This window comes from Anomaloglossus baeobatrachus, unplaced genomic scaffold, assembly GCF_048569485.1.
Source record: "Anomaloglossus baeobatrachus isolate aAnoBae1 unplaced genomic scaffold, aAnoBae1.hap1 Scaffold_4879, whole genome shotgun sequence".
Lineage (NCBI taxonomy): Eukaryota > Metazoa > Chordata > Amphibia > Anura > Aromobatidae > Anomaloglossus > Anomaloglossus baeobatrachus.
In genome coordinates, this window is record NW_027444228.1 from 1 (window position 1) to 26,739 (window position 26,739).

The 26,739-nt window shown below is 46.3% G+C and overlaps 15 non-coding genes and 2 pseudogenes across 15 annotated transcripts; all 17 read right to left on the bottom strand.

The window, feature by feature from the left end:
- Positions 1 to 55, bottom strand: LOC142281891 (U2 spliceosomal RNA; annotated as a pseudogene; the record flags this gene model as incomplete).
- Positions 56 to 1,445: 1,390 nt separating this feature from the next.
- Positions 1,446 to 1,636, bottom strand: LOC142281877 (U2 spliceosomal RNA). Its single transcript, XR_012743885.1, has one exon. It is a non-coding gene; the product is annotated as a U2 spliceosomal RNA (small nuclear RNA).
- Positions 1,637 to 3,023: 1,387 nt separating this feature from the next.
- Positions 3,024 to 3,214, bottom strand: LOC142281888 (U2 spliceosomal RNA). The gene has a single exon (XR_012743896.1). It is a non-coding gene; the product is annotated as a U2 spliceosomal RNA (small nuclear RNA).
- Positions 3,215 to 4,601: 1,387 nt separating this feature from the next.
- Positions 4,602 to 4,792, bottom strand: LOC142281892 (U2 spliceosomal RNA). Its single transcript, XR_012743897.1, has one exon. It is a non-coding gene; the product is annotated as a U2 spliceosomal RNA (small nuclear RNA).
- A 1,387-nt stretch (positions 4,793 to 6,179) lies between these two features.
- LOC142281893 (U2 spliceosomal RNA) lies at positions 6,180 to 6,370 on the bottom strand. The gene has a single exon (XR_012743898.1). It is a non-coding gene; the product is annotated as a U2 spliceosomal RNA (small nuclear RNA).
- Positions 6,371 to 7,757: 1,387 nt separating this feature from the next.
- Positions 7,758 to 7,948, bottom strand: LOC142281894 (U2 spliceosomal RNA). Its single transcript, XR_012743899.1, has one exon. It is a non-coding gene; the product is annotated as a U2 spliceosomal RNA (small nuclear RNA).
- Positions 7,949 to 9,335: 1,387 nt separating this feature from the next.
- On the bottom strand, positions 9,336 to 9,526 carry LOC142281878 (U2 spliceosomal RNA). Its single transcript, XR_012743886.1, has one exon. It is a non-coding gene; the product is annotated as a U2 spliceosomal RNA (small nuclear RNA).
- A 1,387-nt stretch (positions 9,527 to 10,913) lies between these two features.
- LOC142281879 (U2 spliceosomal RNA) lies at positions 10,914 to 11,104 on the bottom strand. Its single transcript, XR_012743887.1, has one exon. It is a non-coding gene; the product is annotated as a U2 spliceosomal RNA (small nuclear RNA).
- Positions 11,105 to 12,491: 1,387 nt separating this feature from the next.
- Positions 12,492 to 12,682, bottom strand: LOC142281880 (U2 spliceosomal RNA). The gene has a single exon (XR_012743888.1). It is a non-coding gene; the product is annotated as a U2 spliceosomal RNA (small nuclear RNA).
- Positions 12,683 to 14,069: 1,387 nt separating this feature from the next.
- Positions 14,070 to 14,260, bottom strand: LOC142281881 (U2 spliceosomal RNA). The gene has a single exon (XR_012743889.1). It is a non-coding gene; the product is annotated as a U2 spliceosomal RNA (small nuclear RNA).
- A 1,387-nt stretch (positions 14,261 to 15,647) lies between these two features.
- LOC142281882 (U2 spliceosomal RNA) lies at positions 15,648 to 15,838 on the bottom strand. The gene has a single exon (XR_012743890.1). It is a non-coding gene; the product is annotated as a U2 spliceosomal RNA (small nuclear RNA).
- A 1,387-nt stretch (positions 15,839 to 17,225) lies between these two features.
- Positions 17,226 to 17,416, bottom strand: LOC142281883 (U2 spliceosomal RNA). The gene has a single exon (XR_012743891.1). It is a non-coding gene; the product is annotated as a U2 spliceosomal RNA (small nuclear RNA).
- A 1,387-nt stretch (positions 17,417 to 18,803) lies between these two features.
- Positions 18,804 to 18,994, bottom strand: LOC142281884 (U2 spliceosomal RNA). Its single transcript, XR_012743892.1, has one exon. It is a non-coding gene; the product is annotated as a U2 spliceosomal RNA (small nuclear RNA).
- A 1,388-nt stretch (positions 18,995 to 20,382) lies between these two features.
- Positions 20,383 to 20,573, bottom strand: LOC142281885 (U2 spliceosomal RNA). The gene has a single exon (XR_012743893.1). It is a non-coding gene; the product is annotated as a U2 spliceosomal RNA (small nuclear RNA).
- Positions 20,574 to 21,959: 1,386 nt separating this feature from the next.
- LOC142281886 (U2 spliceosomal RNA) lies at positions 21,960 to 22,150 on the bottom strand. The gene has a single exon (XR_012743894.1). It is a non-coding gene; the product is annotated as a U2 spliceosomal RNA (small nuclear RNA).
- Positions 22,151 to 23,537: 1,387 nt separating this feature from the next.
- LOC142281887 (U2 spliceosomal RNA) lies at positions 23,538 to 23,728 on the bottom strand. Its single transcript, XR_012743895.1, has one exon. It is a non-coding gene; the product is annotated as a U2 spliceosomal RNA (small nuclear RNA).
- Positions 23,729 to 25,115: 1,387 nt separating this feature from the next.
- On the bottom strand, positions 25,116 to 25,327 carry LOC142281889 (U2 spliceosomal RNA; annotated as a pseudogene).
- Positions 25,328 to 26,739: the final 1,412 nt, after the last annotated feature.

Consider the following 26,739-nt stretch of genomic DNA (forward strand, 5'->3'; position numbering starts at 1 on the left):
AAACTGATAAGAACAGATACTACACTTGATCTTAGCCAAAAGGCCGAGAAGCGATAACCAGAATTGGTTTGGGCCTCGAGTGGCACCCTGGCCTATGCCGGACACATCTTAGGGAGAGAGAGCGAGAGGGAGACAAACCCACGCCTACACAAGACATTTTGTCAGCCCAAGCCAACCCTTGAAAAGGCTGCTTTGCAGAGCCAAAACAAGAAGAATGGTGCGTTTTGCAGCCGCCGCCCACTGCAATGAATCTGAATAACTCCTCCTTTAGGGCGCAAGCAACTCCCCTCCCCCTTGCAGTCTTTCCAATTCACGATACAAAAAGACGGACAGGACAGGTTGCCTGACTTTCCGTCACTGCCACCCTTTGCCATCCTTACCCGTAGAAAGCCCTTTCATCATCCCCAAACCCTAATCTTTTCCCTTTCCTTCCCAGCCCCCAAACCCTGCCCTCTGTACCTTTCTCACCACCCGCTTCCCTTCTCCTGTCATCCCCCTACCACCCGGGAAAAAAAGAGATTGCCCCCTCCTTCCACTAGCCCACCCTCCCACCCAAAGAACAACTTCTTCTGCGCAGCTTGTTTTCTAGGCAGCAGCGCTATTGTGATGTCATCGGGGGGCATTGTGACAAGCCGCCAGTGTTCCGTCTCTTCATGTTGTGCACAGTTCAAACGGAAAATACATCAACAGGCAGACTACAGAAAAGCTTACTATCAAAGGTTAGAGGGGGGCTTTCTCAGAGGGCTTTTTACAGTTTTTCTATTCCCAATTAGCCGTTTAAGTGTACTTATTGAAAGTAGTAATTCTTTCATAGGCCGCCCTTTCTTAGTATTTGACGTTCCTTATATTGCGGTATGAGGCTTCGCAGTAGGTTGCAAACATTCATCACCCATGACTGTCCCCAATTGAGCTCAGAAGCTCAATGTCTATCATGACCTCTCTTTTAGAATGTCCAAGAGCAAGCAAACTATTCCTCCAGGAGAGGGCGCCAACAGACTACTAAAGAGATCATCATTACTCAAAGAAAACCCCCAAAAACCAATGCATGATAGGAATAAACAGGTAACTTTCTTTGGAGTGGAAGCGGAGAGATCGCACCAGATGCCAATTCTAGATGTTATCACACCTGTGGTCACTGCAGCAGCAGGTGAATCCACTTTGTCCAAAAGGGATCTATTCCATTCAATTGCAAATGATCTAGATAAGACAGAGAACTGCAGCACGGGGACATAGCCCGAGTTGGTCAGGTTGAGTGGTGATGAGTTTGCTATTTGGATGAATAAAGAAAGTCAAAAGTGTGAAAGATAAAAAACAAAAGGAGGAAGTGTGAAAAGTGAATGGGCCAAATTGAGGTGCATATGAAGACGTATGCTTTCTTCCAATTCATTAAATCGGGCTAATATGAATCAGGTGAATTGAGTTCTGCTTTTGGAAACTGGGTTAAGAAGGGGTGCACCGTTCCTGGAGGTACTGCAATACCAGGTCAATGCGTGGAGTGGACAGAGCAAGCTCTTTTTCCATCTCCCTGTTCTAAAAATCCATTTAATATATGGTCCCCAGATAGGGGACGTATCAGATATTAAACTGATAAGAACAGATACTACACTTGATCTTAGCCAAAAGGCCGAGAAGCGATAACCAGAATTGGTTTGGGCCTCGAGTGGCACCCTGGCCTATGCCGGACACATCTTAGGGAGAGAGAGCGAGAGGGAGACAAACCCACGCCTACACAAGACATTTTGTCACCCAAGCCAACCCTTGAAAAGGCTGCTTTGCAGAGCCAAAACAAGAAGAATGGTGCGTTTTGCAGCCGCCGCCCACTGCAATGAATCTGAATAACTCCTCCTTTAGGGCGCAAGCAACTCCCCTCCCCCTTGCAGTCTTTCCAATTCACGATACAAAAAGACGGACAGGACAGGTTGCCTGACTTTCCGTCACTGCCACCCTTTGCCATCCTTACCCGTAGAAAGCCCTTTCATCATCCCCAAACCCTAATCTTTTCCCTTTCCTTCCCAGCCCCCAAACCCTGCCCTCTGTACCTTTCTCACCACCCGCTTCCCTTCTCCTGTCATCCCCCTACCACCCGGGAAAAAAAGAGATTGCCCCCTCCTTCCACTAGCCCACCCTCCCACCCAAAGAACAACTTCTTCTGCGCAGCTTGTTTTCTAGGCAGCAGCGCTATTGTGATGTCATCGGGGGGCATTGTGACAAGCCGCCAGTGTTCCGTCTCTTCATGTTGTGCACAGTTCAAACGGAAAATACATCAACAGGCAGACTACAGAAAAGCTTACTATCAAAGGTTAGAGGGGGGCTTTCTCAGAGGGCTTTTTACAGTTTTTCTTTTCCCAATTAGCCGTTTAAGTGTACTTATTGAAAGTAGTAATTCTTTCATAGGCCGCCCTTTCTTAGTATTTGACGTTCCTTATATTGCGGTATGAGGCTTCGCAGTAGGTTGCAAACATTCATCACCCATGACTGTCCCCAATTGAGCTCAGAAGCTCAATGTCTATCATGACCTCTCTTTTAGAATGTCCAAGAGCAAGCAAACTATTCCTCCAGGAGAGGGCGCCAACAGACTACTAAAGAGATCATCATTACTCAAAGAAAACCCCAAAAACCAATGCATGATAGGAATAAACAGGTAACTTTCTTTGGAGTGGAAGCGGAGAGATCGCACCAGATGCCAATTCTAGATGTTATCACACCTGTGGTCACTGCAGCAGCAGGTGAATCCACTTTGTCCAAAAGGGATCTATTCCATTCAATTGCAAATGATCTAGATAAGACAGAGAACTGCAGCACGGGGACATAGCCGAGTTGGTCAGGTTGAGTGGTGATGAGTTTGCTATTTGGATGAATAAAGAAAGTCAAAAGTGTGAAAGATAAAAAACAAAAGGAGGAAGTGTGAAAAGTGAATGGGCCAAATTGAGGTGCATATGAAGACGTATGCTTTCTTCCAATTCATTAAATCGGGCTAATATGAATCAGGTGAATTGAGTTCTGCTTTTGGAAACTGGGTTAAGAAGGGGTGCACCGTTCCTGGAGGTACTGCAATACCAGGTCAATGCGTGGAGTGGACAGAGCAAGCTCTTTTTCCATCTCCCTGTTCTAAAAATCCATTTAATATATGGTCCCCAGATAGGGGACGTATCAGATATTAAACTGATAAGAACAGATACTACACTTGATCTTAGCCAAAAGGCCGAGAAGCGATAACCAGAATTGGTTTGGGCCTCGAGTGGCACCCTGGCCTATGCCGGACACATCTTAGGGAGAGAGAGCGAGAGGGAGACAAACCCACGCCTACACAAGACATTTTGTCACCCAAGCCAACCCTTGAAAAGGCTGCTTTGCAGAGCCAAAACAAGAAGAATGGTGCGTTTTGCAGCCGCCGCCCACTGCAATGAATCTGAATAACTCCTCCTTTAGGGCGCAAGCAACTCCCCTCCCCCTTGCAGTCTTTCCAATTCACGATACAAAAAGACGGACAGGACAGGTTGCCTGACTTTCCGTCACTGCCACCCTTTGCCATCCTTACCCGTAGAAAGCCCTTTCATCATCCCCAAACCCTAATCTTTTCCCTTTCCTTCCCAGCCCCCAAACCCTGCCCTCTGTACCTTTCTCACCACCCGCTTCCCTTCTCCTGTCATCCCCCTACCACCCGGGAAAAAAAGAGATTGCCCCCTCCTTCCACTAGCCCACCCTCCCACCCAAAGAACAACTTCTTCTGCGCAGCTTGTTTTCTAGGCAGCAGCGCTATTGTGATGTCATCGGGGGGCATTGTGACAAGCCGCCAGTGTTCCGTCTCTTCATGTTGTGCACAGTTCAAACGGAAAATACATCAACAGGCAGACTACAGAAAAGCTTACTATCAAAGGTTAGAGGGGGGCTTTCTCAGAGGGCTTTTTACAGTTTTTCTATTCCCAATTAGCCGTTTAAGTGTACTTATTGAAAGTAGTAATTCTTTCATAGGCCGCCCTTTCTTAGTATTTGACGTTCCTTATATTGCGGTATGAGGCTTCGCAGTAGGTTGCAAACATTCATCACCCATGACTGTCCCCAATTGAGCTCAGAAGCTCAATGTCTATCATGACCTCTCTTTTAGAATGTCCAAGAGCAAGCAAACTATTCCTCCAGGAGAGGGCGCCAACAGACTACTAAAGAGATCATCATTACTCAAAGAAAACCCCAAAAACCAATGCATGATAGGAATAAACAGGTAACTTTCTTTGGAGTGGAAGCGGAGAGATCGCACCAGATGCCAATTCTAGATGTTATCACACCTGTGGTCACTGCAGCAGCAGGTGAATCCACTTTGTCCAAAAGGGATCTATTCCATTCAATTGCAAATGATCTAGATAAGACAGAGAACTGCAGCACGGGGACATAGCCGAGTTGGTCAGGTTGAGTGGTGATGAGTTTGCTATTTGGATGAATAAAGAAAGTCAAAAGTGTGAAAGATAAAAAACAAAAGGAGGAAGTGTGAAAAGTGAATGGGCCAAATTGAGGTGCATATGAAGACGTATGCTTTCTTCCAATTCATTAAATCGGGCTAATATGAATCAGGTGAATTGAGTTCTGCTTTTGGAAACTGGGTTAAGAAGGGGTGCACCGTTCCTGGAGGTACTGCAATACCAGGTCAATGCGTGGAGTGGACAGAGCAAGCTCTTTTTCCATCTCCCTGTTCTAAAAATCCATTTAATATATGGTCCCCAGATAGGGGACGTATCAGATATTAAACTGATAAGAACAGATACTACACTTGATCTTAGCCAAAAGGCCGAGAAGCGATAACCAGAATTGGTTTGGGCCTCGAGTGGCACCCTGGCCTATGCCGGACACATCTTAGGGAGAGAGAGCGAGAGGGAGACAAACCCACGCCTACACAAGACATTTTGTCACCCAAGCCAACCCTTGAAAAGGCTGCTTTGCAGAGCCAAAACAAGAAGAATGGTGCGTTTTGCAGCCGCCGCCCACTGCAATGAATCTGAATAACTCCTCCTTTAGGGCGCAAGCAACTCCCCTCCCCCTTGCAGTCTTTCCAATTCACGATACAAAAAGACGGACAGGACAGGTTGCCTGACTTTCCGTCACTGCCACCCTTTGCCATCCTTACCCGTAGAAAGCCCTTTCATCATCCCCAAACCCTAATCTTTTCCCTTTCCTTCCCAGCCCCCAAACCCTGCCCTCTGTACCTTTCTCACCACCCGCTTCCCTTCTCCTGTCATCCCCCTACCACCCGGGAAAAAAAGAGATTGCCCCCTCCTTCCACTAGCCCACCCTCCCACCCAAAGAACAACTTCTTCTGCGCAGCTTGTTTTCTAGGCAGCAGCGCTATTGTGATGTCATCGGGGGGCATTGTGACAAGCCGCCAGTGTTCCGTCTCTTCATGTTGTGCACAGTTCAAACGGAAAATACATCAACAGGCAGACTACAGAAAAGCTTACTATCAAAGGTTAGAGGGGGGCTTTCTCAGAGGGCTTTTTACAGTTTTTCTATTCCCAATTAGCCGTTTAAGTGTACTTATTGAAAGTAGTAATTCTTTCATAGGCCGCCCTTTCTTAGTATTTGACGTTCCTTATATTGCGGTATGAGGCTTCGCAGTAGGTTGCAAACATTCATCACCCATGACTGTCCCCAATTGAGCTCAGAAGCTCAATGTCTATCATGACCTCTCTTTTAGAATGTCCAAGAGCAAGCAAACTATTCCTCCAGGAGAGGGCGCCAACAGACTACTAAAGAGATCATCATTACTCAAAGAAAACCCCAAAAACCAATGCATGATAGGAATAAACAGGTAACTTTCTTTGGAGTGGAAGCGGAGAGATCGCACCAGATGCCAATTCTAGATGTTATCACACCTGTGGTCACTGCAGCAGCAGGTGAATCCACTTTGTCCAAAAGGGATCTATTCCATTCAATTGCAAATGATCTAGATAAGACAGAGAACTGCAGCACGGGGACATAGCCGAGTTGGTCAGGTTGAGTGGTGATGAGTTTGCTATTTGGATGAATAAAGAAAGTCAAAAGTGTGAAAGATAAAAAACAAAAGGAGGAAGTGTGAAAAGTGAATGGGCCAAATTGAGGTGCATATGAAGACGTATGCTTTCTTCCAATTCATTAAATCGGGCTAATATGAATCAGGTGAATTGAGTTCTGCTTTTGGAAACTGGGTTAAGAAGGGGTGCACCGTTCCTGGAGGTACTGCAATACCAGGTCAATGCGTGGAGTGGACAGAGCAAGCTCTTTTTCCATCTCCCTGTTCTAAAAATCCATTTAATATATGGTCCCCAGATAGGGGACGTATCAGATATTAAACTGATAAGAACAGATACTACACTTGATCTTAGCCAAAAGGCCGAGAAGCGATAACCAGAATTGGTTTGGGCCTCGAGTGGCACCCTGGCCTATGCCGGACACATCTTAGGGAGAGAGAGCGAGAGGGAGACAAACCCACGCCTACACAAGACATTTTGTCACCCAAGCCAACCCTTGAAAAGGCTGCTTTGCAGAGCCAAAACAAGAAGAATGGTGCGTTTTGCAGCCGCCGCCCACTGCAATGAATCTGAATAACTCCTCCTTTAGGGCGCAAGCAACTCCCCTCCCCCTTGCAGTCTTTCCAATTCACGATACAAAAAGACGGACAGGACAGGTTGCCTGACTTTCCGTCACTGCCACCCTTTGCCATCCTTACCCGTAGAAAGCCCTTTCATCATCCCCAAACCCTAATCTTTTCCCTTTCCTTCCCAGCCCCCAAACCCTGCCCTCTGTACCTTTCTCACCACCCGCTTCCCTTCTCCTGTCATCCCCCTACCACCCGGGAAAAAAAGAGATTGCCCCCTCCTTCCACTAGCCCACCCTCCCACCCAAAGAACAACTTCTTCTGCGCAGCTTGTTTTCTAGGCAGCAGCGCTATTGTGATGTCATCGGGGGGCATTGTGACAAGCCGCCAGTGTTCCGTCTCTTCATGTTGTGCACAGTTCAAACGGAAAATACATCAACAGGCAGACTACAGAAAAGCTTACTATCAAAGGTTAGAGGGGGGCTTTCTCAGAGGGCTTTTTACAGTTTTTCTATTCCCAATTAGCCGTTTAAGTGTACTTATTGAAAGTAGTAATTCTTTCATAGGCCGCCCTTTCTTAGTATTTGACGTTCCTTATATTGCGGTATGAGGCTTCGCAGTAGGTTGCAAACATTCATCACCCATGACTGTCCCCAATTGAGCTCAGAAGCTCAATGTCTATCATGACCTCTCTTTTAGAATGTCCAAGAGCAAGCAAACTATTCCTCCAGGAGAGGGCGCCAACAGACTACTAAAGAGATCATCATTACTCAAAGAAAACCCCAAAAACCAATGCATGATAGGAATAAACAGGTAACTTTCTTTGGAGTGGAAGCGGAGAGATCGCACCAGATGCCAATTCTAGATGTTATCACACCTGTGGTCACTGCAGCAGCAGGTGAATCCACTTTGTCCAAAAGGGATCTATTCCATTCAATTGCAAATGATCTAGATAAGACAGAGAACTGCAGCACGGGGACATAGCCGAGTTGGTCAGGTTGAGTGGTGATGAGTTTGCTATTTGGATGAATAAAGAAAGTCAAAAGTGTGAAAGATAAAAAACAAAAGGAGGAAGTGTGAAAAGTGAATGGGCCAAATTGAGGTGCATATGAAGACGTATGCTTTCTTCCAATTCATTAAATCGGGCTAATATGAATCAGGTGAATTGAGTTCTGCTTTTGGAAACTGGGTTAAGAAGGGGTGCACCGTTCCTGGAGGTACTGCAATACCAGGTCAATGCGTGGAGTGGACAGAGCAAGCTCTTTTTCCATCTCCCTGTTCTAAAAATCCATTTAATATATGGTCCCCAGATAGGGGACGTATCAGATATTAAACTGATAAGAACAGATACTACACTTGATCTTAGCCAAAAGGCCGAGAAGCGATAACCAGAATTGGTTTGGGCCTCGAGTGGCACCCTGGCCTATGCCGGACACATCTTAGGGAGAGAGAGCGAGAGGGAGACAAACCCACGCCTACACAAGACATTTTGTCACCCAAGCCAACCCTTGAAAAGGCTGCTTTGCAGAGCCAAAACAAGAAGAATGGTGCGTTTTGCAGCCGCCGCCCACTGCAATGAATCTGAATAACTCCTCCTTTAGGGCGCAAGCAACTCCCCTCCCCCTTGCAGTCTTTCCAATTCACGATACAAAAAGACGGACAGGACAGGTTGCCTGACTTTCCGTCACTGCCACCCTTTGCCATCCTTACCCGTAGAAAGCCCTTTCATCATCCCCAAACCCTAATCTTTTCCCTTTCCTTCCCAGCCCCCAAACCCTGCCCTCTGTACCTTTCTCACCACCCGCTTCCCTTCTCCTGTCATCCCCCTACCACCCGGGAAAAAAAGAGATTGCCCCCTCCTTCCACTAGCCCACCCTCCCACCCAAAGAACAACTTCTTCTGCGCAGCTTGTTTTCTAGGCAGCAGCGCTATTGTGATGTCATCGGGGGGCATTGTGACAAGCCGCCAGTGTTCCGTCTCTTCATGTTGTGCACAGTTCAAACGGAAAATACATCAACAGGCAGACTACAGAAAAGCTTACTATCAAAGGTTAGAGGGGGGCTTTCTCAGAGGGCTTTTTACAGTTTTTCTATTCCCAATTAGCCGTTTAAGTGTACTTATTGAAAGTAGTAATTCTTTCATAGGCCGCCCTTTCTTAGTATTTGACGTTCCTTATATTGCGGTATGAGGCTTCGCAGTAGGTTGCAAACATTCATCACCCATGACTGTCCCCAATTGAGCTCAGAAGCTCAATGTCTATCATGACCTCTCTTTTAGAATGTCCAAGAGCAAGCAAACTATTCCTCCAGGAGAGGGCGCCAACAGACTACTAAAGAGATCATCATTACTCAAAGAAAACCCCAAAAACCAATGCATGATAGGAATAAACAGGTAACTTTCTTTGGAGTGGAAGCGGAGAGATCGCACCAGATGCCAATTCTAGATGTTATCACACCTGTGGTCACTGCAGCAGCAGGTGAATCCACTTTGTCCAAAAGGGATCTATTCCATTCAATTGCAAATGATCTAGATAAGACAGAGAACTGCAGCACGGGGACATAGCCGAGTTGGTCAGGTTGAGTGGTGATGAGTTTGCTATTTGGATGAATAAAGAAAGTCAAAAGTGTGAAAGATAAAAAACAAAAGGAGGAAGTGTGAAAAGTGAATGGGCCAAATTGAGGTGCATATGAAGACGTATGCTTTCTTCCAATTCATTAAATCGGGCTAATATGAATCAGGTGAATTGAGTTCTGCTTTTGGAAACTGGGTTAAGAAGGGGTGCACCGTTCCTGGAGGTACTGCAATACCAGGTCAATGCGTGGAGTGGACAGAGCAAGCTCTTTTTCCATCTCCCTGTTCTAAAAATCCATTTAATATATGGTCCCCAGATAGGGGACGTATCAGATATTAAACTGATAAGAACAGATACTACACTTGATCTTAGCCAAAAGGCCGAGAAGCGATAACCAGAATTGGTTTGGGCCTCGAGTGGCACCCTGGCCTATGCCGGACACATCTTAGGGAGAGAGAGCGAGAGGGAGACAAACCCACGCCTACACAAGACATTTTGTCACCCAAGCCAACCCTTGAAAAGGCTGCTTTGCAGAGCCAAAACAAGAAGAATGGTGCGTTTTGCAGCCGCCGCCCACTGCAATGAATCTGAATAACTCCTCCTTTAGGGCGCAAGCAACTCCCCTCCCCCTTGCAGTCTTTCCAATTCACGATACAAAAAGACGGACAGGACAGGTTGCCTGACTTTCCGTCACTGCCACCCTTTGCCATCCTTACCCGTAGAAAGCCCTTTCATCATCCCCAAACCCTAATCTTTTCCCTTTCCTTCCCAGCCCCCAAACCCTGCCCTCTGTACCTTTCTCACCACCCGCTTCCCTTCTCCTGTCATCCCCCTACCACCCGGGAAAAAAAGAGATTGCCCCCTCCTTCCACTAGCCCACCCTCCCACCCAAAGAACAACTTCTTCTGCGCAGCTTGTTTTCTAGGCAGCAGCGCTATTGTGATGTCATCGGGGGGCATTGTGACAAGCCGCCAGTGTTCCGTCTCTTCATGTTGTGCACAGTTCAAACGGAAAATACATCAACAGGCAGACTACAGAAAAGCTTACTATCAAAGGTTAGAGGGGGGCTTTCTCAGAGGGCTTTTTACAGTTTTTCTATTCCCAATTAGCCGTTTAAGTGTACTTATTGAAAGTAGTAATTCTTTCATAGGCCGCCCTTTCTTAGTATTTGACGTTCCTTATATTGCGGTATGAGGCTTCGCAGTAGGTTGCAAACATTCATCACCCATGACTGTCCCCAATTGAGCTCAGAAGCTCAATGTCTATCATGACCTCTCTTTTAGAATGTCCAAGAGCAAGCAAACTATTCCTCCAGGAGAGGGCGCCAACAGACTACTAAAGAGATCATCATTACTCAAAGAAAACCCCAAAAACCAATGCATGATAGGAATAAACAGGTAACTTTCTTTGGAGTGGAAGCGGAGAGATCGCACCAGATGCCAATTCTAGATGTTATCACACCTGTGGTCACTGCAGCAGCAGGTGAATCCACTTTGTCCAAAAGGGATCTATTCCATTCAATTGCAAATGATCTAGATAAGACAGAGAACTGCAGCACGGGGACATAGCCGAGTTGGTCAGGTTGAGTGGTGATGAGTTTGCTATTTGGATGAATAAAGAAAGTCAAAAGTGTGAAAGATAAAAAACAAAAGGAGGAAGTGTGAAAAGTGAATGGGCCAAATTGAGGTGCATATGAAGACGTATGCTTTCTTCCAATTCATTAAATCGGGCTAATATGAATCAGGTGAATTGAGTTCTGCTTTTGGAAACTGGGTTAAGAAGGGGTGCACCGTTCCTGGAGGTACTGCAATACCAGGTCAATGCGTGGAGTGGACAGAGCAAGCTCTTTTTCCATCTCCCTGTTCTAAAAATCCATTTAATATATGGTCCCCAGATAGGGGACGTATCAGATATTAAACTGATAAGAACAGATACTACACTTGATCTTAGCCAAAAGGCCGAGAAGCGATAACCAGAATTGGTTTGGGCCTCGAGTGGCACCCTGGCCTATGCCGGACACATCTTAGGGAGAGAGAGCGAGAGGGAGACAAACCCACGCCTACACAAGACATTTTGTCACCCAAGCCAACCCTTGAAAAGGCTGCTTTGCAGAGCCAAAACAAGAAGAATGGTGCGTTTTGCAGCCGCCGCCCACTGCAATGAATCTGAATAACTCCTCCTTTAGGGCGCAAGCAACTCCCCTCCCCCTTGCAGTCTTTCCAATTCACGATACAAAAAGACGGACAGGACAGGTTGCCTGACTTTCCGTCACTGCCACCCTTTGCCATCCTTACCCGTAGAAAGCCCTTTCATCATCCCCAAACCCTAATCTTTTCCCTTTCCTTCCCAGCCCCCAAACCCTGCCCTCTGTACCTTTCTCACCACCCGCTTCCCTTCTCCTGTCATCCCCCTACCACCCGGGAAAAAAAGAGATTGCCCCCTCCTTCCACTAGCCCACCCTCCCACCCAAAGAACAACTTCTTCTGCGCAGCTTGTTTTCTAGGCAGCAGCGCTATTGTGATGTCATCGGGGGGCATTGTGACAAGCCGCCAGTGTTCCGTCTCTTCATGTTGTGCACAGTTCAAACGGAAAATACATCAACAGGCAGACTACAGAAAAGCTTACTATCAAAGGTTAGAGGGGGGCTTTCTCAGAGGGCTTTTTACAGTTTTTCTATTCCCAATTAGCCGTTTAAGTGTACTTATTGAAAGTAGTAATTCTTTCATAGGCCGCCCTTTCTTAGTATTTGACGTTCCTTATATTGCGGTATGAGGCTTCGCAGTAGGTTGCAAACATTCATCACCCATGACTGTCCCCAATTGAGCTCAGAAGCTCAATGTCTATCATGACCTCTCTTTTAGAATGTCCAAGAGCAAGCAAACTATTCCTCCAGGAGAGGGCGCCAACAGACTACTAAAGAGATCATCATTACTCAAAGAAAACCCCAAAAACCAATGCATGATAGGAATAAACAGGTAACTTTCTTTGGAGTGGAAGCGGAGAGATCGCACCAGATGCCAATTCTAGATGTTATCACACCTGTGGTCACTGCAGCAGCAGGTGAATCCACTTTGTCCAAAAGGGATCTATTCCATTCAATTGCAAATGATCTAGATAAGACAGAGAACTGCAGCACGGGGACATAGCCGAGTTGGTCAGGTTGAGTGGTGATGAGTTTGCTATTTGGATGAATAAAGAAAGTCAAAAGTGTGAAAGATAAAAAACAAAAGGAGGAAGTGTGAAAAGTGAATGGGCCAAATTGAGGTGCATATGAAGACGTATGCTTTCTTCCAATTCATTAAATCGGGCTAATATGAATCAGGTGAATTGAGTTCTGCTTTTGGAAACTGGGTTAAGAAGGGGTGCACCGTTCCTGGAGGTACTGCAATACCAGGTCAATGCGTGGAGTGGACAGAGCAAGCTCTTTTTCCATCTCCCTGTTCTAAAAATCCATTTAATATATGGTCCCCAGATAGGGGACGTATCAGATATTAAACTGATAAGAACAGATACTACACTTGATCTTAGCCAAAAGGCCGAGAAGCGATAACCAGAATTGGTTTGGGCCTCGAGTGGCACCCTGGCCTATGCCGGACACATCTTAGGGAGAGAGAGCGAGAGGGAGACAAACCCACGCCTACACAAGACATTTTGTCACCCAAGCCAACCCTTGAAAAGGCTGCTTTGCAGAGCCAAAACAAGAAGAATGGTGCGTTTTGCAGCCGCCGCCCACTGCAATGAATCTGAATAACTCCTCCTTTAGGGCGCAAGCAACTCCCCTCCCCCTTGCAGTCTTTCCAATTCACGATACAAAAAGACGGACAGGACAGGTTGCCTGACTTTCCGTCACTGCCACCCTTTGCCATCCTTACCCGTAGAAAGCCCTTTCATCATCCCCAAACCCTAATCTTTTCCCTTTCCTTCCCAGCCCCCAAACCCTGCCCTCTGTACCTTTCTCACCACCCGCTTCCCTTCTCCTGTCATCCCCCTACCACCCGGGAAAAAAAGAGATTGCCCCCTCCTTCCACTAGCCCACCCTCCCACCCAAAGAACAACTTCTTCTGCGCAGCTTGTTTTCTAGGCAGCAGCGCTATTGTGATGTCATCGGGGGGCATTGTGACAAGCCGCCAGTGTTCCGTCTCTTCATGTTGTGCACAGTTCAAACGGAAAATACATCAACAGGCAGACTACAGAAAAGCTTACTATCAAAGGTTAGAGGGGGGCTTTCTCAGAGGGCTTTTTACAGTTTTTCTATTCCCAATTAGCCGTTTAAGTGTACTTATTGAAAGTAGTAATTCTTTCATAGGCCGCCCTTTCTTAGTATTTGACGTTCCTTATATTGCGGTATGAGGCTTCGCAGTAGGTTGCAAACATTCATCACCCATGACTGTCCCCAATTGAGCTCAGAAGCTCAATGTCTATCATGACCTCTCTTTTAGAATGTCCAAGAGCAAGCAAACTATTCCTCCAGGAGAGGGCGCCAACAGACTACTAAAGAGATCATCATTACTCAAAGAAAACCCCAAAAACCAATGCATGATAGGAATAAACAGGTAACTTTCTTTGGAGTGGAAGCGGAGAGATCGCACCAGATGCCAATTCTAGATGTTATCACACCTGTGGTCACTGCAGCAGCAGGTGAATCCACTTTGTCCAAAAGGGATCTATTCCATTCAATTGCAAATGATCTAGATAAGACAGAGAACTGCAGCACGGGGACATAGCCGAGTTGGTCAGGTTGAGTGGTGATGAGTTTGCTATTTGGATGAATAAAGAAAGTCAAAAGTGTGAAAGATAAAAAACAAAAGGAGGAAGTGTGAAAAGTGAATGGGCCAAATTGAGGTGCATATGAAGACGTATGCTTTCTTCCAATTCATTAAATCGGGCTAATATGAATCAGGTGAATTGAGTTCTGCTTTTGGAAACTGGGTTAAGAAGGGGTGCACCGTTCCTGGAGGTACTGCAATACCAGGTCAATGCGTGGAGTGGACAGAGCAAGCTCTTTTTCCATCTCCCTGTTCTAAAAATCCATTTAATATATGGTCCCCAGATAGGGGACGTATCAGATATTAAACTGATAAGAACAGATACTACACTTGATCTTAGCCAAAAGGCCGAGAAGCGATAACCAGAATTGGTTTGGGCCTCGAGTGGCACCCTGGCCTATGCCGGACACATCTTAGGGAGAGAGAGCGAGAGGGAGACAAACCCACGCCTACACAAGACATTTTGTCACCCAAGCCAACCCTTGAAAAGGCTGCTTTGCAGAGCCAAAACAAGAAGAATGGTGCGTTTTGCAGCCGCCGCCCACTGCAATGAATCTGAATAACTCCTCCTTTAGGGCGCAAGCAACTCCCCTCCCCCTTGCAGTCTTTCCAATTCACGATACAAAAAGACGGACAGGACAGGTTGCCTGACTTTCCGTCACTGCCACCCTTTGCCATCCTTACCCGTAGAAAGCCCTTTCATCATCCCCAAACCCTAATCTTTTCCCTTTCCTTCCCAGCCCCCAAACCCTGCCCTCTGTACCTTTCTCACCACCCGCTTCCCTTCTCCTGTCATCCCCCTACCACCCGGGAAAAAAAGAGATTGCCCCCTCCTTCCACTAGCCCACCCTCCCACCCAAAGAACAACTTCTTCTGCGCAGCTTGTTTTCTAGGCAGCAGCGCTATTGTGATGTCATCGGGGGGCATTGTGACAAGCCGCCAGTGTTCCGTCTCTTCATGTTGTGCACAGTTCAAACGGAAAATACATCAACAGGCAGACTACAGAAAAGCTTACTATCAAAGGTTAGAGGGGGGCTTTCTCAGAGGGCTTTTTACAGTTTTTCTATTCCCAATTAGCCGTTTAAGTGTACTTATTGAAAGTAGTAATTCTTTCATAGGCCGCCCTTTCTTAGTATTTGACGTTCCTTATATTGCGGTATGAGGCTTCGCAGTAGGTTGCAAACATTCATCACCCATGACTGTCCCCAATTGAGCTCAGAAGCTCAATGTCTATCATGACCTCTCTTTTAGAATGTCCAAGAGCAAGCAAACTATTCCTCCAGGAGAGGGCGCCAACAGACTACTAAAGAGATCATCATTACTCAAAGAAAACCCCAAAAACCAATGCATGATAGGAATAAACAGGTAACTTTCTTTGGAGTGGAAGCGGAGAGATCGCACCAGATGCCAATTCTAGATGTTATCACACCTGTGGTCACTGCAGCAGCAGGTGAATCCACTTTGTCCAAAAGGGATCTATTCCATTCAATTGCAAATGATCTAGATAAGACAGAGAACTGCAGCACGGGGACATAGCCGAGTTGGTCAGGTTGAGTGGTGATGAGTTTGCTATTTGGATGAATAAAGAAAGTCAAAAGTGTGAAAGATAAAAAACAAAAGGAGGAAGTGTGAAAAGTGAATGGGCCAAATTGAGGTGCATATGAAGACGTATGCTTTCTTCCAATTCATTAAATCGGGCTAATATGAATCAGGTGAATTGAGTTCTGCTTTTGGAAACTGGGTTAAGAAGGGGTGCACCGTTCCTGGAGGTACTGCAATACCAGGTCAATGCGTGGAGTGGACAGAGCAAGCTCTTTTTCCATCTCCCTGTTCTAAAAATCCATTTAATATATGGTCCCCAGATAGGGGACGTATCAGATATTAAACTGATAAGAACAGATACTACACTTGATCTTAGCCAAAAGGCCGAGAAGCGATAACCAGAATTGGTTTGGGCCTCGAGTGGCACCCTGGCCTATGCCGGACACATCTTAGGGAGAGAGAGCGAGAGGGAGACAAACCCACGCCTACACAAGACATTTTGTCACCCAAGCCAACCCTTGAAAAGGCTGCTTTGCAGAGCCAAAACAAGAAGAATGGTGCGTTTTGCAGCCGCCGCCCACTGCAATGAATCTGAATAACTCCTCCTTTAGGGCGCAAGCAACTCCCCTCCCCCTTGCAGTCTTTCCAATTCACGATACAAAAAGACGGACAGGACAGGTTGCCTGACTTTCCGTCACTGCCACCCTTTGCCATCCTTACCCGTAGAAAGCCCTTTCATCATCCCCAAACCCTAATCTTTTCCCTTTCCTTCCCAGCCCCCAAACCCTGCCCTCTGTACCTTTCTCACCACCCGCTTCCCTTCTCCTGTCATCCCCCTACCACCCGGGAAAAAAAGAGATTGCCCCCTCCTTCCACTAGCCCACCCTCCCACCCAAAGAACAACTTCTTCTGCGCAGCTTGTTTTCTAGGCAGCAGCGCTATTGTGATGTCATCGGGGGGCATTGTGACAAGCCGCCAGTGTTCCGTCTCTTCATGTTGTGCACAGTTCAAACGGAAAATACATCAACAGGCAGACTACAGAAAAGCTTACTATCAAAGGTTAGAGGGGGGCTTTCTCAGAGGGCTTTTTACAGTTTTTCTATTCCCAATTAGCCGTTTAAGTGTACTTATTGAAAGTAGTAATTCTTTCATAGGCCGCCCTTTCTTAGTATTTGACGTTCCTTATATTGCGGTATGAGGCTTCGCAGTAGGTTGCAAACATTCATCACCCATGACTGTCCCCAATTGAGCTCAGAAGCTCAATGTCTATCATGACCTCTCTTTTAGAATGTCCAAGAGCAAGCAAACTATTCCTCCAGGAGAGGGCGCCAACAGACTACTAAAGAGATCATCATTACTCAAAGAAAACCCCAAAAACCAATGCATGATAGGAATAAACAGGTAACTTTCTTTGGAGTGGAAGCGGAGAGATCGCACCAGATGCCAATTCTAGATGTTATCACACCTGTGGTCACTGCAGCAGCAGGTGAATCCACTTTGTCCAAAAGGGATCTATTCCATTCAATTGCAAATGATCTAGATAAGACAGAGAACTGCAGCACGGGGACATAGCCGAGTTGGTCAGGTTGAGTGGTGATGAGTTTGCTATTTGGATGAATAAAGAAAGTCAAAAGTGTGAAAGATAAAAAACAAAAGGAGGAAGTGTGAAAAGTGAATGGGCCAAATTGAGGTGCATATGAAGACGTATGCTTTCTTCCAATTCATTAAATCGGGCTAATATGAATCAGGTGAATTGAGTTCTGCTTTTGGAAACTGGGTTAAGAAGGGGTGCACCGTTCCTGGAGGTACTGCAATACCAGGTCAATGCGTGGAGTGGACAGAGCAAGCTCTTTTTCCATCTCCCTGTTCTAAAAATCCATTTAATATATGGTCCCCAGATAGGGGACGTATCAGATATTAAACTGATAAGAACAGATACTACACTTGATCTTAGCCAAAAGGCCGAGAAGCGATAACCAGAATTGGTTTGGGCCTCGAGTGGCACCCTGGCCTATGCCGGACACATCTTAGGGAGAGAGAGCGAGAGGGAGACAAACCCACGCCTACACAAGACATTTTGTCACCCAAGCCAACCCTTGAAAAGGCTGCTTTGCAGAGCCAAAACAAGAAGAATGGTGCGTTTTGCAGCCGCCGCCCACTGCAATGAATCTGAATAACTCCTCCTTTAGGGCGCAAGCAACTCCCCTCCCCCTTGCAGTCTTTCCAATTCACGATACAAAAAGACGGACAGGACAGGTTGCCTGACTTTCCGTCACTGCCACCCTTTGCCATCCTTACCCGTAGAAAGCCCTTTCATCATCCCCAAACCCTAATCTTTTCCCTTTCCTTCCCAGCCCCCAAACCCTGCCCTCTGTACCTTTCTCACCACCCGCTTCCCTTCTCCTGTCATCCCCCTACCACCCGGGAAAAAAAGAGATTGCCCCCTCCTTCCACTAGCCCACCCTCCCACCCAAAGAACAACTTCTTCTGCGCAGCTTGTTTTCTAGGCAGCAGCGCTATTGTGATGTCATCGGGGGGCATTGTGACAAGCCGCCAGTGTTCCGTCTCTTCATGTTGTGCACAGTTCAAACGGAAAATACATCAACAGGCAGACTACAGAAAAGCTTACTATCAAAGGTTAGAGGGGGGCTTTCTCAGAGGGCTTTTTACAGTTTTTCTATTCCCAATTAGCCGTTTAAGTGTACTTATTGAAAGTAGTAATTCTTTCATAGGCCGCCCTTTCTTAGTATTTGACGTTCCTTATATTGCGGTATGAGGCTTCGCAGTAGGTTGCAAACATTCATCACCCATGACTGTCCCCAATTGAGCTCAGAAGCTCAATGTCTATCATGACCTCTCTTTTAGAATGTCCAAGAGCAAGCAAACTATTCCTCCAGGAGAGGGCGCCAACAGACTACTAAAGAGATCATCATTACTCAAAGAAAACCCCAAAAACCAATGCATGATAGGAATAAACAGGTAACTTTCTTTGGAGTGGAAGCGGAGAGATCGCACCAGATGCCAATTCTAGATGTTATCACACCTGTGGTCACTGCAGCAGCAGGTGAATCCACTTTGTCCAAAAGGGATCTATTCCATTCAATTGCAAATGATCTAGATAAGACAGAGAACTGCAGCACGGGGACATAGCCGAGTTGGTCAGGTTGAGTGGTGATGAGTTTGCTATTTGGATGAATAAAGAAAGTCAAAAGTGTGAAAGATAAAAAACAAAAGGAGGAAGTGTGAAAAGTGAATGGGCCAAATTGAGGTGCATATGAAGACGTATGCTTTCTTCCAATTCATTAAATCGGGCTAATATGAATCAGGTGAATTGAGTTCTGCTTTTGGAAACTGGGTTAAGAAGGGGTGCACCGTTCCTGGAGGTACTGCAATACCAGGTCAATGCGTGGAGTGGACAGAGCAAGCTCTTTTTCCATCTCCCTGTTCTAAAAATCCATTTAATATATGGTCCCCAGATAGGGGACGTATCAGATATTAAACTGATAAGAACAGATACTACACTTGATCTTAGCCAAAAGGCCGAGAAGCGATAACCAGAATTGGTTTGGGCCTCGAGTGGCACCCTGGCCTATGCCGGACACATCTTAGGGAGAGAGAGCGAGAGGGAGACAAACCCACGCCTACACAAGACATTTTGTCACCCAAGCCAACCCTTGAAAAGGCTGCTTTGCAGAGCCAAAACAAGAAGAATGGTGCGTTTTGCAGCCGCCGCCCACTGCAATGAATCTGAATAACTCCTCCTTTAGGGCGCAAGCAACTCCCCTCCCCCTTGCAGTCTTTCCAATTCACGATACAAAAAGACGGACAGGACAGGTTGCCATGACTTTCCGTCACTGCCACCCTTTGCCATCCTTACCCGTAGAAAGCCCTTTCATCATCCCCAAACCCTAATCTTTTCCCTTTCCTTCCCAGCCCCCAAACCCTGCCCTCTGTACCTTTCTCACCACCCGCTTCCCTTCTCCTGTCATCCCCCTACCACCCGGGAAAAAAAGAGATTGCCCCCTCCTTCCACTAGCCCACCCTCCCACCCAAAGAACAACTTCTTCTGCGCAGCTTGTTTTCTAGGCAGCAGCGCTATTGTGATGTCATCGGGGGGCATTGTGACAAGCCGCCAGTGTTCCGTCTCTTCATGTTGTGCACAGTTCAAACGGAAAATACATCAACAGGCAGACTACAGAAAAGCTTACTATCAAAGGTTAGAGGGGGGCTTTCTCAGAGGGCTTTTTACAGTTTTTCTATTCCCAATTAGCCGTTTAAGTGTACTTATTGAAAGTAGTAATTCTTTCATAGGCCGCCCTTTCTTAGTATTTGACGTTCCTTATATTGCGGTATGAGGCTTCGCAGTAGGTTGCAAACATTCATCACCCATGACTGTCCCCAATTGAGCTCAGAAGCTCAATGTCTATCATGACCTCTCTTTTAGAATGTCCAAGAGCAAGCAAACTATTCCTCCAGGAGAGGGCGCCAACAGACTACTAAAGAGATCATCATTACTCAAAGAAAACCCCAAAAACCAATGCATGATAGGAATAAACAGGTAACTTTCTTTGGAGTGGAAGCGGAGAGATCGCACCAGATGCCAATTCTAGATGTTATCACACCTGTGGTCACTGCAGCAGCAGGTGAATCCACTTTGTCCAAAAGGGATCTATTCCATTCAATTGCAAATGATCTAGATAAGACAGAGAACTGCAGCACGGGGACATAGCCGAGTTGGTCAGGTTGAGTGGTGATGAGTTTGCTATTTGGATGAATAAAGAAAGTCAAAAGTGTGAAAGATAAAAAACAAAAGGAGGAAGTGTGAAAAGTGAATGGGCCAAATTGAGGTGCATATGAAGACGTATGCTTTCTTCCAATTCATTAAATCGGGCTAATATGAATCAGGTGAATTGAGTTCTGCTTTTGGAAACTGGGTTAAGAAGGGGTGCACCGTTCCTGGAGGTACTGCAATACCAGGTCAATGCGTGGAGTGGACAGAGCAAGCTCTTTTTCCATCTCCCTGTTCTAAAAATCCATTTAATATATGGTCCCCAGATAGGGGACGTATCAGATATTAAACTGATAAGAACAGATACTACACTTGATCTTAGCCAAAAGGCCGAGAAGCGATAACCAGAATTGGTTTGGGCCTCGAGTGGCACCCTGGCCTATGCCGGACACATCTTAGGGAGAGAGAGCGAGAGGGAGACAAACCCACGCCTACACAAGACATTTTGTCACCCAAGCCAACCCTTGAAAAGGCTGCTTTGCAGAGCCAAAACAAGAAGAATGGTGCGTTTTGCAGCCGCCGCCCACTGCAATGAATCTGAATAACTCCTCCTTTAGGGCGCAAGCAACTCCCCTCCCCCTTGCAGTCTTTCCAATTCACGATACAAAAAGACGGACAGGACAGGTTGCCTGACTTTCCGTCACTGCCACCCTTTGCCATCCTTACCCGTAGAAAGCCCTTTCATCATCCCCAAACCCTAATCTTTTCCCTTTCCTTCCCAGCCCCCAAACCCTGCCCTCTGTACCTTTCTCACCACCCGCTTCCCTTCTCCTGTCATCCCCCTACCACCCGGGAAAAAAAGAGATTGCCCCCTCCTTCCACTAGCCCACCCTCCCACCCAAAGAACAACTTCTTCTGCGCAGCTTGTTTTCTAGGCAGCAGCGCTATTGTGATGTCATCGGGGGGCATTGTGACAAGCCGCCAGTGTTCCGTCTCTTCATGTTGTGCACAGTTCAAACGGAAAATACATCAACAGGCAGACTACAGAAAAGCTTACTATCAAAGGTTAGAGGGGGGCTTTCTCAGAGGGCTTTTTACAGTTTTTCTATTCCCAATTAGCCGTTTAAGTGTACTTATTGAAAGTAGTAATTCTTTCATAGGCCGCCCTTTCTTAGTATTTGACGTTCCTTATATTGCGGTATGAGGCTTCGCAGTAGGTTGCAAACATTCATCACCCATGACTGTCCCCAATTGAGCTCAGAAGCTCAATGTCTATCATGACCTCTCTTTTAGAATGTCCAAGAGCAAGCAAACTATTCCTCCAGAGAGGGCGCCAACAGACTACTAAAGAGATCATCATTACTCAAAGAAAACCCCAAAAACCAATGCATGATAGGAATAAACAGGTAACTTTCTTTGGAGTGGAAGCGGAGAGATCGCACCAGATGCCAATTCTAGATGTTATCACACCTGTGGTCACTGCAGCAGCAGGTGAATCCACTTTGTCCAAAAGGGATCTATTCCATTCAATTGCAAATGATCTAGATAAGACAGAGAACTGCAGCACGGGGACATAGCCGAGTTGGTCAGGTTGAGTGGTGATGAGTTTGCTATTTGGATGAATAAAGAAAGTCAAAAGTGTGAAAGATAAAAAACAAAAGGAGGAAGTGTGAAAAGTGAATGGGCCAAATTGAGGTGCATATGAAGACGTATGCTTTCTTCCAATTCATTAAATCGGGCTAATATGAATCAGGTGAATTGAGTTCTGCTTTTGGAAACTGGGTTAAGAAGGGGTGCACCGTTCCTGGAGGTACTGCAATACCAGGTCAATGCGTGGAGTGGACAGAGCAAGCTCTTTTTCCATCTCCCTGTTCTAAAAATCCATTTAATATATGGTCCCCAGATAGGGGACGTATCAGATATTAAACTGATAAGAACAGATACTACACTTGATCTTAGCCAAAAGGCCGAGAAGCGATAACCAGAATTGGTTTGGGCCTCGAGTGGCACCCTGGCCTATGCCGGACACATCTTAGGGAGAGAGAGCGAGAGGGAGACAAACCCACGCCTACACAAGACATTTTGTCACCCAAGCCAACCCTTGAAAAGGCTGCTTTGCAGAGCCAAAACAAGAAGAATGGTGCGTTTTGCAGCCGCCGCCCACTGCAATGAATCTGAATAACTCCTCCTTTAGGGCGCAAGCAACTCCCCTCCCCCTTGCAGTCTTTCCAATTCACGATACAAAAAGACGGACAGGACAGGTTGCCTGACTTTCCGTCACTGCCACCCTTTGCCATCCTTACCCGTAGAAAGCCCTTTCATCATCCCCAAACCCTAATCTTTTCCCTTTCCTTCCCAGCCCCCAAACCCTGCCCTCTGTACCTTTCTCACCACCCGCTTCCCTTCTCCTGTCATCCCCCTACCACCCGGGAAAAAAAGAGATTGCCCCCTCCTTCCACTAGCCCACCCTCCCACCCAAAGAACAACTTCTTCTGCGCAGCTTGTTTTCTAGGCAGCAGCGCTATTGTGATGTCATCGGGGGGCATTGTGACAAGCCGCCAGTGTTCCGTCTCTTCATGTTGTGCACAGTTCAAACGGAAAATACATCAACAGGCAGACTACAGAAAAGCTTACTATCAAAGGTTAGAGGGGGGCTTTCTCAGAGGGCTTTTTACAGTTTTTCTATTCCCAATTAGCCGTTTAAGTGTACTTATTGAAAGTAGTAATTCTTTCATAGGCCGCCCTTTCTTAGTATTTGACGTTCCTTATATTGCGGTATGAGGCTTCGCAGTAGGTTGCAAACATTCATCACCCATGACTGTCCCCAATTGAGCTCAGAAGCTCAATGTCTATCATGACCTCTCTTTTAGAATGTCCAAGAGCAAGCAAACTATTCCTCCAGGAGAGGGCGCCAACAGACTACTAAAGAGATCATCATTACTCAAAGAAAACCCCAAAAACCAATGCATGATAGGAATAAACAGGTAACTTTCTTTGGAGTGGAAGCGGAGAGATCGCACCAGATGCCAATTCTAGATGTTATCACACCTGTGGTCACTGCAGCAGCAGGTGAATCCACTTTGTCCAAAAGGGATCTATTCCATTCAATTGCAAATGATCTAGATAAGACAGAGAACTGCAGCACGGGGACATAGCCGAGTTGGTCAGGTTGAGTGGTGATGAGTTTGCTATTTGGATGAATAAAGAAAGTCAAAAGTGTGAAAGATAAAAAACAAAAGGAGGAAGTGTGAAAAGTGAATGGGCCAAATTGAGGTGCATATGAAGACGTATGCTTTCTTCCAATTCATTAAATCGGGCTAATATGAATCAGGTGAATTGAGTTCTGCTTTTGGAAACTGGGTTAAGAAGGGGTGCACCGTTCCTGGAGGTACTGCAATACCAGGTCAATGCGTGGAGTGGACAGAGCAAGCTCTTTTTCCATCTCCCTGTTCTAAAAATCCATTTAATATATGGTCCCCAGATAGGGGACGTATCAGATATTAAACTGATAAGAACAGATACTACACTTGATCTTAGCCAAAAGGCCGAGAAGCGATAACCAGAATTGGTTTGGGCCTCGAGTGGCACCCTGGCCTATGCCGGACACATCTTAGGGAGAGAGAGCGAGAGGGAGACAAACCCACGCCTACACAAGACATTTTGTCACCCAAGCCAACCCTTGAAAAGGCTGCTTTGCAGAGCCAAAACAAGAAGAATGGTGCGTTTTGCAGCCGCCGCCCACTGCAATGAATCTGAATAACTCCTCCTTTAGGGCGCAAGCAACTCCCCTCCCCCTTGCAGTCTTTCCAATTCACGATACAAAAAGACGGACAGGACAGGTTGCCTGACTTTCCGTCACTGCCACCCTTTGCCATCCTTACCCGTAGAAAGCCCTTTCATCATCCCCAAACCCTAATCTTTTCCCTTTCCTTCCCAGCCCCCAAACCCTGCCCTCTGTACCTTTCTCACCACCCGCTTCCCTTCTCCTGTCATCCCCCTACCACCCGGGAAAAAAAGAGATTGCCCCCTCCTTCCACTAGCCCACCCTCCCACCCAAAGAACAACTTCTTCTGCGCAGCTTGTTTTCTAGGCAGCAGCGCTATTGTGATGTCATCGGGGGGCATTGTGACAAGCCGCCAGTGTTCCGTCTCTTCATGTTGTGCACAGTTCAAACGGAAAATACATCAACAGGCAGACTACAGAAAAGCTTACTATCAAAGGTTAGAGGGGGGCTTTCTCAGAGGGCTTTTTACAGTTTTTCTATTCCCAATTAGCCGTTTAAGTGTACTTATTGAAAGTAGTAATTCTTTCATAGGCCGCCCTTTCTTAGTATTTGACGTTCCTTATATTGCGGTATGAGGCTTCGCAGTAGGTTGCAAACATTCATCACCCATGACTGTCCCCAATTGAGCTCAGAAGCTCAATGTCTATCATGACCTCTCTTTTAGAATGTCCAAGAGCAAGCAAACTATTCCTCCAGGAGAGGGCGCCAACAGACTACTAAAGAGATCATCATTACTCAAAGAAAACCCCAAAAACCAATGCATGATAGGAATAAACAGGTAACTTTCTTTGGAGTGGAAGCGGAGAGATCGCACCAGATGCCAATTCTAGATGTTATCACACCTGTGGTCACTGCAGCAGCAGGTGAATCCACTTTGTCCAAAAGGGATCTATTCCATTCAATTGCAAATGATCTAGATAAGACAGAGAACTGCAGCACGGGGACATAGCCGAGTTGGTCAGGTTGAGTGGTGATGAGTTTGCTATTTGGATGAATAAAGAAAGTCAAAAGTGTGAAAGATAAAAAACAAAAGGAGGAAGTGTGAAAAGTGAATGGGCCAAATTGAGGTGCATATGAAGACGTATGCTTTCTTCCAATTCATTAAATCGGGCTAATATGAATCAGGTGAATTGAGTTCTGCTTTTGGAAACTGGGTTAAGAAGGGGTGCACCGTTCCTGGAGGTACTGCAATACCAGGTCAATGCGTGGAGTGGACAGAGCAAGCTCTTTTTCCATCTCCCTGTTCTAAAAATCCATTTAATATATGGTCCCCAGATAGGGGACGTATCAGATATTAAACTGATAAGAACAGATTTTTTTTTTTTTTTTTTTTTTTTTTTTTTTTTTTTTGAAGGATGAGTTTGAAAATAATAAAGAGACCGCCTCTCGTTGCCCAGGTAACTGTCCGTCACAAGAGGGCTATGACATCCTACGATGCACACTCCCCCAAGGCCAGCAGTTGTGCAATACCCTGGCACCTTTCAGCACCAACCAAGGTAGTACCCTCCCAAACTACACTTGATCTTAGCCAAAAGGCCGAGAAGCGATAACCAGAATTGGTTTGGGCCTCGAGTGGCACCCTGGCCTATGCCGGACACATCTTAGGGAGAGAGAGCGAGAGGGAGACAAACCCACGCCTACACAAGACATTTTGTCACCCAAGCCAACCCTTGAAAAGGCTGCTTTGCAGAGCCAAAACAAGAAGAATGGTGCGTTTTGCAGCCGCCGCCCACTGCAATGAATCTGAATAACTCCTCCTTTAGGGCGCAAGCAACTCCCCTCCCCCTTGCAGTCTTTCCAATTCACGATACAAAAAGACGGACAGGACAGGTTGCCTGACTTTCCGTCACTGCCACCCTTTGCCATCCTTACCCGTAGAAAGCCCTTTCATCATCCCCAAACCCTAATCTTTTCCCTTTCCTTCCCAGCCCCCAAACCCTGCCCTCTGTACCTTTCTCACCACCCGCTTCCCTTCTCCTGTCATCCCCCTACCACCCGGGAAAAAAAGAGATTGCCCCCTCCTTCCACTAGCCCACCCTCCCACCCAAAGAACAACTTCTTCTGCGCAGCTTGTTTTCTAGGCAGCAGCGCTATTGTGATGTCATCGGGGGGCATTGTGACAAGCCGCCAGTGTTCCGTCTCTTCATGTTGTGCACAGTTCAAACGGAAAATACATCAACAGGCAGACTACAGAAAAGCTTACTATCAAAGGTTAGAGGGGGGCTTTCTCAGAGGGCTTTTTACAGTTTTTCTATTCCCAATTAGCCGTTTAAGTGTACTTATTGAAAGTAGTAATTCTTTCATAGGCCGCCCTTTCTTAGTATTTGACGTTCCTTATATTGCGGTATGAGGCTTCGCAGTAGGTTGCAAACATTCATCACCCATGACTGTCCCCAATTGAGCTCAGAAGCTCAATGTCTATCATGACCTCTCTTTTAGAATGTCCAAGAGCAAGCAAACTATTCCTCCAGGAGAGGGCGCCAACAGACTACTAAAGAGATCATCATTACTCAAAGAAAACCCCAAAAACCAATGCATGATAGGAATAAACAGGTAACTTTCTTTGGAGTGGAAGCGGAGAGATCGCACCAGATGCCAATTCTAGATGTTATCACACCTGTGGTCACTGCAGCAGCAGGTGAATCCACTTTGTCCAAAAGGGATCTATTCCATTCAATTGCAAATGATCTAGATAAGACAGAGAACTGCAGCACGGGGACATAGCCGAGTTGGTCAGGTTGAGTGGTGATGAGTTTGCTATTTGGATGAATAAAGAAAGTCAAA